The sequence below is a fragment of the Onychomys torridus genome, chromosome 10, assembly GCF_903995425.1.
Source record: "Onychomys torridus chromosome 10, mOncTor1.1, whole genome shotgun sequence".
Lineage (NCBI taxonomy): Eukaryota > Metazoa > Chordata > Mammalia > Rodentia > Cricetidae > Onychomys > Onychomys torridus.
Window position 1 is genome coordinate 2281172 of NC_050452.1, and position 11271 is coordinate 2292442.

Consider the following 11271-nt stretch of genomic DNA (forward strand, 5'->3'; position numbering starts at 1 on the left):
AAGTACTCTTGAACACATTGGCACCAGAGATCACTTTCTAAATATAATACCAGTAGCACAGACACTGAGAGAAACTGAGAAGCTTTTGTAAAGCAAAGGACATGGTCAACAAGACAAAGCAACAACCTGCAGAATGGGAAAAGGTCTTCACCAAACCCATATCTGACAGAGGGCTGATATCCAGAATATATAAAGAACTCAAGAAATTAGACATCAAAATGCCCAACAGTCCAATTAAGAAATGAGCTATAGAACTAAACAGAGAATTCTCCACAGAGGAAGCTCAAATGGCTGAAAGACATTTAAGGAATTGCTCAAATGCCTAATTATCTGGGAAATGCAAATCAAAACGACTCTGAGATACCACCTTACACCTGTCAGAATGGCTAAGATCAACAGCACAGAAGTTAGCTTATGCTGGAGAGGATGTGGAGCAAAGGGAAGTCTCCTCCACTGCTGGTGGGAATGCAAGCTTGTACAGCCATGTTGGAAATCAATATGGTGCTTCCTTAGAAAATTGGGAATCCATCTCCCACAAGACCCAGCTATAGCACTCTTGGGCATATACCCAAGGAATGCTCAATCATACCACAAGGGCATTTGCTCAGCTATGTTTGTATCAGATTTGTTTGTAATAGCCAGAACCTGGAAACAACCTAGATGCCCTTCAACTGAAGAATGGATTGAGAAAATATGGTACATATACACAATGGAGTACTACTCAGTAGTGAAAAACAATGACATCATGAGGTTTGCAGGCAAATGGATGGATCTAGAAAAAAATCATCCTAAGTGAGGTAACCCAGACTCAGAAGGACAAACAGGGTATGTACTCACTCATAGGAGGATACTTGATGTAAAACAAAGATGACTAGACTGCTACACAACTCCAGGGAGGCCTACCTAGAAAACGGGACCCTAGGAAAGACCCAAGTGTAGTGGGTAGCCATCCCAGCATTGGCCTGGAAGTTCCAACTCCCACTGAGGCTTTGGTAATGGTCATGCCCACAAGGCCAGGCAGAGGAGGAATCGGAAGACCCAGGATTGGGGGAGGCTCTCTCTCTTGTTCTGGAGCTGGACAGGAGGTAGACTGGCAGAGTTCTCCAGAGAACACCGCAGACTGTGCCATCCTTTGCCAGACCCTACAACCTAGCCTACTTTCTCTTCTAATCAGGTTCAGAGTAACTGCATTTATGTTGAAGTCTTTGATCCACTTGGACTTAAGTTTTGTGCACGGTGACAGATATGGATCTATTTGCAGCCTTCTACACATTGACATCCAGTTATGGCAGCACCATTTGTTGAAGATGCTTTCTTTTTTCCATTGTACAGTTTTGGCTTCTTTGTCAAAAATTATATGTTCATAGGTGTGCGGGTTAATGTCAGGATCTTCAATTCGATTCCATTGGTCCACGTGTTGGTTTTTATGCCAGTACCAAGCTGTTTTTATTATGGTAGGTCTATAGTAGAGCTTGAGGTCAGGGATTGTGATGCCTCCAGAGGTTGTTTCATTGTACAGGATTCTTTTGGCTATCCTGGGTTTTTTGTTTTTCCATATGAAGTTGAGTATTATTCTTTCCAGATCTATGAAGAATTGTGTTGGTAATTTGATGATGATTGCATTGAATCTGTAGATTGCTTTTGGTAAGATTGCCATTTTTACTGTGTTAATCCTACCTATCCATGAGCATGGGAGATCTTTCCATTTTCTGACATCTTCTTCAATTTCTTTTTTCAGGGACTTAAAGTTCTTGTCGTATAGGTCCTTCACATGCTTAGTTAGCATTACCCCAAGGTATTTTATATCATTTGCGGCTATTATAAAGGGTGATGTATCTCTGATTTCCTTCTCAGCCTTTTGTCTATTGTTTATAGGAGGGCTACTGATTTTTTTGAGTTGATCTTGTATCCTGCTATGTTGCTGAAGGTTTTTATAAGCTGTATCAGTTCCTTGGTTGAATTTTTGGGGTCACTCATGTATACTATCATGTCATCTGCAAATAGGGAAGGCTTGACTTCTTCCTTTCCAATTTGCATCCCCTTAATCTCCTTATGTTGTCTTATAGCTCTGGCTAGAACTTCAAGTACTATATTGAATAAGTATGGGGACAGGGGACAGCCTTGCCTTGGTCCTGATTTTAGTGGTATTGCTTTGAGTTTCTCTCCATTTAATTTAATGTTGGCTGTTGGCTTGCTGTAAATTGCCTTTATTATGTTTAGGTATGTTTTCTGTATTCCTGATCGCTCCAAGACCTTTATCATGAAGGGATGCTGGATTTTGTCTTTTCTGCATCTAGTGAGATGATCATGTGGTTTTTTTCTTTGAGTTTGTTTATATGGTGTATTACATTGATGGAATTTCATATGTTGAACCACCCTTGCATCCCTGGGATGAAGCCTATTTGATCATGGTGGATAATTGTTTTGATGTGTTCTTGGTGTCTGTTTGCCAGTATTTTAGCATCAATGTTCATGAGGGAGATCGGTCTGTAGTTCTCTTTCTTTGTTGCATCTTTGTTTGGTTTAGGAATCAGGGTAATTGTAGCCTCATAGAAGGAGTTCGGTAATATTCCTTCTGCTTCTATTGTGTGGAACAATTTAAAGAGTATTTGTATTAAGTCTTCTTTGAAGATCTGGTAGAATTCTGCTCTTAAACCATCTGGTCCTCAGCTTTTTTTGGTTGGGAGACTTTTAATGACTGATTCCATTTCCTTAGGGGTTATTAGACTATTTAAATGGTTTATCTGGTCTTGATTTAACGTAGGTATGTGGTACCTATCCAGAAAATTATCCATTTCTTTTAGATTTTCCAGTTTTGTGGAGTAGAGGTTTTTGAAGTATGACCTAATGATTCTCTGGATTTCCTCATTGTCTGTTGTTATGTCCCCCTTTTCCTTTCTGATTTTGTTAATTTGGATGCTCTCTCTCAGTCTTTTGGTTAGTTTGTATTAGGGCTTATCTATCTTGTTGATCTTCTCAAAGAACCAACTCTTTGTTTTATTGATCCTTTGTATTGTTCTCTTTATTTCTATTTTATTGATTTCAGCTCTCAATTTGATAATTTCCTGGCATCTGTTCCTCCTGGGAGACTTTGCTTCTTCCTGTTCAAGGGCTTTCAGTTGTGCTGTCAAGTCACTAGCATGAGATTTCTCCAGCTTCTTTATGTGGGCATTCAGTGCTATGAATTTCCCTCTTAGCACTGCTTTCATAGTGTCCCATAAGTTTGGGTATGTGGTGTATTCATTTTCATTGATCACTAGGAAGTCTTTAATTTCTTTATTTCTTCCTTAACCTATTGGTGATTCAGTTGAGCATTATTCAGTTTCCATGAGATTGTAGGATTTCTGTAGTTTTTTTTCTGTTGTTGAAATCTAACTTTAAACCATGGTGGTCTGATAGAACACAGGGGGTTATTCCAATTGTTTTGTATCTGTTGAGATTGGCTTTGTGGCCAAGTATGTGGTCGATTTTGTTCCATGGGGTGCTGAGAAGAAGGTATAATCTTTTTTTGTTTGGGTGGAATATTCTGTAGATATTGATTAAGTCCATTTGAGCCATAACATCAATTAAGATCATTATGTCTGTTAAGTTTCAATTTGGCAGATCTGTACAGAGGTGAAAGTGGGGTGTTGAAGTCTCCCACTATTAATGTGTGGGGGTTTTATAGTGATTTAAGCTTTAGTAATGTTTCTTTTACATATGTGGGTGTCCTTGTGTTTGGGACATAAATATTCAGAATTGAGACTTCATCTTGTGGATCTTTCCTGTGATGAGTAGGTAATGTCCTTTATCATCTCTTTTGATTGATTTTCATTTGAAGTCTATTTTGCTGGATATTAGGACCAATTGACTGGAAAGTCTTTTCCCAGCCTTTTATTCTTAGGAGGTGTCTGTCTTTGAATTTGAGGTGTGTTTCTTGTATTCAGCAGAAAGATGGGTCCTGTTTTTGTATCCATTCTGTCAGTCTGTGTCTTTTTATAGGTGAATTAAGTCCATTGATATTAAGGGATATTAATGACCAGTGATTGTTCATTCCTGTTATTATTTTTATGTTTTGGTGGTAGTGTGTGTGTACTTCTCTTCTTTGTGGTTTACTGCTGTGGTGTTATCTATTGCCTGTGTTTTCATGCGTGTTTCTGACTTCCTGAGGTTGGAATTTTCCTTCTAGTGCTTTCTGTAGGGCTGGGTTTGTGGATAAGTATTGTTTAAATCTGGTTTTGTCTTGGAAGGTCTTGTTCACTCCATCTATGATGATTGAAAGTTTTGCTGGGTATATTAGTGTAGGCTGGCATCCATGGTCTCTTAGTGTCTGCATTATATCTGTCCAGGTCCTTCTGCCTTTCAAAGTCTCCATTGAGAAATTGGGTGTTATTCTGATGGGTTTGCCTTTATAATTCACTTGGGCATTTTCCTTTGCTGCCCTTAATATTGTTTCTTTATTATGTATGATTTGTTGTTTAATTATTATGTGGCGAGGGGACTTTTTTTGGGGGTCTAGTCTGTTTGGTGTTCTATAGGCTTCTTGTATCTTCATAGGCATTTCCTTCTTTAAGTTGGGAAAGTTTTCTTCTATGATCTTGTTAAATGTATTTTCTGTGCCTTTGACTTGGTATTCTTCTCCTCCCTCTATACCTATTATTCATAGGTTTGGTCTTTTCATGGTGTCCCAAATTTCTTGGACATTGTGGGTCATGACTTTGTTAGTTTTAGTGTTTTCTTTGACTGATGAATCTACCATATCTTCAACACTAGAGATCCTCTCTTCCATCTCTTGCATTCTGTTGGTTATACTTGCATCTGAAGTTCCTGTTTGTGTACTCAGATTTTCTCTTTCCAACATTCCTTCTGCTAGTGTCTTCTTCATTTTTTCTATTTCCCTCTTCAGGTCTTGGACTGTCTCCCTTGTTTTTTCATGATTTTCATTCAAGGATTTATTGTTTTCTTCTGCTTTAATTGTCCTTTCCTCTAGTTTTTTGTAGCATTCTTCCCATTTTTTGTTTGTCTTTCCTCTACTTTATTTTTGATTTCTTCTATATATGGCTCTAGCCTCTTCATGATGTTACTTATAAGGTTGTTTTCTTCTGCTTCTTCCATTCTGTTATGTTTAGGTCTAGCTGTTGGAGAAGGGCTAGTTTGTGGTGATGCTGTATTTCTCTTTATTTTCTTGTATGTACTTCTGCCTTGAGGTCTGCCCATCTCCTCTTGTGTTCGTTCTTGGTGTTATCAGTGTATTTGGTCCAGAGAGAGTTGACAGATTTAGGGAGCCTGTCTCTGGGCCAGATGGGAGCTCTGGTCCAGATGAGAGTGCTGGCTGGATAGGAGCTGGGGTGCTGGACTCTGAGTCTTGGGAAGTCCCTGATGTCTCCTTATTTTGTCCAGATGGGAGTTCCTCTGGTCTCTGGTCCAGATGGGAGTTCCAGGGCAGGGTGGAAGCTTGGGGCTGGTCTCTAATTCTCAGGAAGTGGCTGGGGTCTCCAGTAGATGGGTGTGGGGGCAGGGTGTCGAGACTGCAGTGCCTGCCTGTAGTCTTGGAAAAGGGGAGCCTTCTCTCAGGGCCTGCCGATTGGCAGGTAACTGGAGCTAAGTTGGTCAGGTCTTCCTGGAGTGGCCTGTGTCCAGCGGTGGGACCCCAAGGGCATTTGCCTCTCTGGCTATAACCCCAGGCACTCACCTCTGGTCCACATGGGAGTTCTGGCGTTTATGGGAGCTTGGGGTTGGTCTCTGAGTTTCAGGAAGTGGCTGGGGTCTTGAGCAAAGGGGTTTGGGGGCAGGGTGTGGAGACTTCAGTGTCTGCCTGCAGTCTTGGAAAAAGGGAGCCTTCCTGCAGGGCCTGCCAATTGGCAGGAAACTGGGGCCAAGTTGGTCAGGTCCTCCTGGGGTGGCCTGTGTCCAGTGGTGGGACCTAGGCACAGTTGCCTCTCTGACTATCGGAAAATGTATTCTTATCAATCGTTTTTAGGAATGAAGCATTTTCAAGGGATGCTCAGCATGCACATATTCAAAACCTTGCTTGAAAAGTGATTTAGCATGACTGCTAAACATTCTCAAATGAACAATATCAATTTCCTACCCTCTGTGGTTAGAACTCAAACACTAATAAACACTGTAGTCTGAAAAAAGAAGGATTTGTCAAGCCTGGGCTTAGCTTGCATCTTGTGAAAGGAGAATTGTTTCTGCTAATTTCTTTCTTCTTCCTGTGTCTTGGATTTGAACTAAGGTATGAAATAAAGTAGGAGAGCTGATGTTTGCTCTGACGTTTCAACAGAAAAAGGGGAGGGTTTGTCTTCACTCTACTTGTTGATTAGTGTGTCAGACCTCTGCCAGGCTGATGACTTCCAAAATTGTAGAACATGGAAGCACACTGTATTATCATTTAAGCCATGTTTTTATTGACTATATATTTTACTAGTGTTTGCATTTAAAGGATGCATATATTAAAATATAAACAGCTTTCCAGAGTAGCACCTGCTGGCTGTGGAGGATGGTCCTGGCAGTTATTGCTAGTGTAGTGTGCCTTCCCAACTAACCAGCTGTGGGGTCAGTATGTTCTTGGTGGTTTGCTTGGTGTGGTCTTTTTGCTTTTCCTGTGGAGACCAGGCACTCTGGCTCTGGAATATCGATCTGCATTGAGACTTTCATTTTTTCCATTTGTGACTGGGCCTCCTTGGCTTGGTGGCTGACAGAAACTTATTTTCTAGATTACTGACACTAGGTGCTCTGCTTTTCTGCTTGACAGCCTATGTAGGGATACATTGTATACTCCAATAAATCTCACCTGGGGATCAGAGGAAAGAGCCAGCCACTAAATTAGACATAGAGGTCAGACACTGGTGGCACACACCTTTAATCCCAGGAAGTAATATGGCAGGACACAGAAAGGTATACAAGATGTGAGGAAATAGGAACACTCTCTGTGGAGTCTGAGGATTTTGTAGAGATAAGCTAGTGGCTGGCTGTTTTGCTTCTCTGATCTTTCAGCTTTCACCCCAATATCTAGTTCTGTGTTTTTTATTATAAGACCTTTTATGATTTGTGTTACAAGCCTATCTTGATTTTGCTCTTTAGAAAGTCTCTGGAGATCCCAGCATTCCCACCAGAACTGAGGAGCCTCTAGTCTCTTTCCTTTTCCATCCTGCTCCTTTTTGTTGTTAATCCAGGTAATTGTCAGACTTCATGGTGAAAAGGAACCTCCAACTCAACTTTTCATCAAAGTTCAAGAGCTTTCAGATGATTTATACAAAAGTGGTACATACTTGGGACTGAAGGAAGGGGGTTTCCTTGATGTTTTATAGTAGTCTGGGACTAGAGGACAAATATCCAAATTAGTGGAAATAAGAAAAGAAGAACTCCATGCTAAGGATGTTACTAAGAAATGTTTTGCCAGATTGCCAGGAAGAGAAAGGAAGAATGAGCCTTGGAATGTTTAGTGATGCTTCAAAGCAAAAGGGCATTTTGGGGAAACCATGGGAGACATCTCAGAGAGTCACTGCCTAGCAGAGTGAGTAGTTGTCCCAATCATCCTAGGACAGAGAATGCTCCCAGTGCTTAGGACTCTACAGTTTTGACTCAACCTACCAGAATGATGCGTTTACCCCATCTTCAAGAGACACCAGCGTCATATTCCAAATAAGAGCTTTTATCTTTTGGAGGGTTCTCTTTGCTACTTTGAGTATGCCAGTCAGCTTTCTGGTGCTGTGACAAAATACCAGATAGAAACCAGCTTAATAGGGGAAACTATTAGTCTCAGGAATATTGTGATTTCAAGGCCAGCCTTGGCTAAATAGTGAGACTGTTTCAAAAACAAACAAAAGCAAACAAACAAATAAACAAAAGTGAGAAACAAGAAAGGTTTATCTTGGCTCATGATTCAAACAATTCTGTGCATGCTGGCTGCCTTCATTGCTGCAGGCTCAATAGAACATCATGGCATCAGGAAGGTCAACAGATGGGAATTACTACAGAATAGCCAGAAAATAGAGTGAGGAAGAAGAGACAGGAGAAAAAAAATACATTCTTCAATTGTCAGACCTCAGTGACCTCCTTCTCCAAGCAGGCCCTGCCTCATAATAGTCCATTCAGCCACAAACTCATCCACTGGTGAGATTAGCTCTCTCATCATCCAGGTGCTTCTTAGTAGCAGTGGTGGCTGGGAATTAAGCTTTCAATATGTGGGTTTTCTGGGGACATTTCATATCTAAACCACAGCACTGAGTCATCTTGGCCTAGATCATCTGGGACAGGCTTCGAACACTCACTGTTGGGGCCTTCAAGGTGCTGAGGAGTTATAATGCAGAGAGATAGCATGTATAAATGGCAGGGTCCTGTGTGAGCATAGCTGACCTTTACCCTTCTCATCTTTTGATGAGAGACATATTTAAAAACAAAAATGTTCATATAACTTAAAATTAAAATTATTTTCATTTGCCTTCAATAAAACAAAAACAAATCCAGAGTTCAGCTTGGCTGTATTGACATGTTTTGCTCTTTTTTAATGTCTCTTTTCTTGATAAATTATTTAATGCTCACTAAGATGGCTCAGGGTAAGAATTAAAATGGTGGCAAGAAGACACATACATGAAGAAAAAAGAAGAAACCTGAGGGTGAACAGATTGATTCCTGACTGTGCCAACACCCAAGGACAAGGTTCAGGTAATCAGTCTGGCAGGAGTCAGTTTAGGGGCTAGAAGTGAACTGTACAGGCCTCTGTGTATCTACCTCAGTGGTAGAGCACTTGCTTAGCAAGCACAAGGCCCTGGGTTCAGTCCTCAGCTCCAAAAAACATAAAAGAAAAAAAAATGGAGATGCTGAAGGTTCACTCGCTGCTGCCGATGCATTTATAGCCATGGGCAGAGCCTTAGAATATCACCCAGAACTAACATTCAGTGCAGATGCTCCAGTAAAGTCTTTGTGTTCCCAGCCATCTGCAAACTGAAGTCAGTGAACCCCAAGTTGACATAAACATCAGTGCAAAGTGATCACTGATAGTTCCATTTTACAGGAGACAAAACCAAAAATGAAAAAAAAAATGTAAATTGTCCAAAATTACAAGGAAAGTCTATTAGCTTTGTTTTTTTGTTTGTTTTGTTTTTGTTTTTTGGGTTTTTTGTTGTTGTTTTGTTTTGTTTTTCTGTGTAGCTTTGCACCTTTCCTGGATCTCATGAGGTAGCCCAGGCTGGCCTCAAACTCACAAAGATCCACCTGCCTCTGCCTCCAAGTGCTGGGATTAAAGGCATGCACCACCACTGCCCGGCCCTATTAGTTTGGTTTTATTTGATGCTTTTATTCACACGGGTGTAGTATGTAACAGTTTAAAGGTGATTCTGAATCACCAAGAAAAGGTCAAATTCATTAGCATATCTTGTTTAGATTCGGGACATGGGGGAAGGATTTTTTTTTAACTTATTAGAAAGCATTTCGATCAGACTTGTATTCATAAGCATTCAGTTATCTGAAAACATGACTTGTAGAATGCTTTATTGTTTTAAACATTAATAAAAAAATCACTACACATTGAAAGCAAAATAAAATGAGGGGACCTCAGTGAAATGTAGGCCCTCTGTCTCTCAGCACCTTGCTGCTGAAAAAGTTGACTTGCAACCTCGATCTTAGACTGGAGCTGCATTGTGGACACCAACTGCAGGACAAGCTGGATCTTGCAAACATTCTATTATGGTGATATTTTATTTGTGCTGAAATGTGGTTTTATTTGTATGTTAATAAATAAAGTTGCCTGGGGGCCATAGCCAATAGCAAGCCATAGCAGAAGCTGGGTGGTGGTGGCATACACCCTTAATCTGATCACATGGCAGGCAGAGTCTGTGTGTTCAAGGACATAGCCAGCTTGGAGACCTTTAATTTCAATACCAACCATAGAGACCTGGAGGTCTGTATAGACAGGCAGTGACAAGGAGGTCATGTGGTTGGGTTTACAACCAATAAAAAGGCAGAACAGAAAGTCAATAAAAAGACACAGGAAGTAGCTCTCTTTCTCAGGGAAAGGACGTCAGCGGCAGCAAGGGGTAAGAAGACAGTCCTGGTCTCAGCTCTTAGCTACTGCTCTCTGACCTCTTGGGCTTTTAACTCTGCATTTGGCTCTGTGTTCCTTAATTACATCTATATTCTATTGTCCTGACTGCTGGCACAGAGCCATCACAAGTTTCAGTGTGGCCCCAAGGGGTGCATATATTAACAAAGAAACACGAACCATGCTCCAAAATGGCTTATTTAAAATGCAGAGGGTAACGAGAGAGCTACATTTGGGGAAAGCCCAGCTCTCAGAAACAGGAATGTAATCCTGAATCTTGGTTGAAGTTGCTTGCTCTTGAACTAATTAGTTGGGGATTGAATTCAGCATGAGAAGTCAGAATGTGGGTCATGAGCAAAGAAAAGCAGTGGTTTTTCTTTTAGGTAATAGCCTGGCACTTCAGAATGAGCAGGCAGCTCATGAGACTCATCCAGTTCAATGACATCATAAAATTATATAGAAAACACCATGGCTGATTTAAATGGGATTGTAGGCATGTAATTAGGGCCAGATGCCTGATAAAAGGCAGTTCTATCTACGTTGGTGGTGGTCTCTTTGTAATAAGATATCGGCACATTTGTCATTAAGGAAAAATAAAGATGAGTGAATAATACAGAATTCAGTGGAACAGTAAATAAAAACATTCCTACCATGTATGAAATCTGACCCCTACCTAGTATTTATATGCTATTGTTTTCTTTCAAATCTCTTTTGTTTTTCTAAGTTGGAAGGTTTGTGGGAAAATTATACATAAAAGAAAGAAGCCAATGGCTTTAAAAAAAAGTTACTTGCTTTTATTTTACTTTGTGAGACTTTAGGAAAAATTTTAGGCTGTATAATAAAGTCTTATTTCATACCAATGGTGTCTCTTACAGGATGTGAGTCCTTGACAGAACATGCCTGCATAGAGCATTATTTTACTTTTTAACAGGCCTGGGCTGGATTTAAAAAGTTCATGCCTAATTAGCTGTGTACACAAATTTGGAATTTAGGGAATTTTCTATGTCACAGGGGAATTAAGGCTCCCTCCCTTCCTCTCTTCCATTGGTAGATGATCTTACCCACACCCTCAATCTGAAGCCAGCAGCATCTGAAATGAAGGTTATCTAGTGGCTCTCTCTTGTTGCTGGCACTGCACATCCTCAGTAAATTCTGCTACAGCTTTTGGGTTGAGAAGTGGGAGGGCCATTTTAGAAAAAGTGCTACTGGTCACAAAGTGCCAGGCACATTTCAGCAGAGGGCAACTG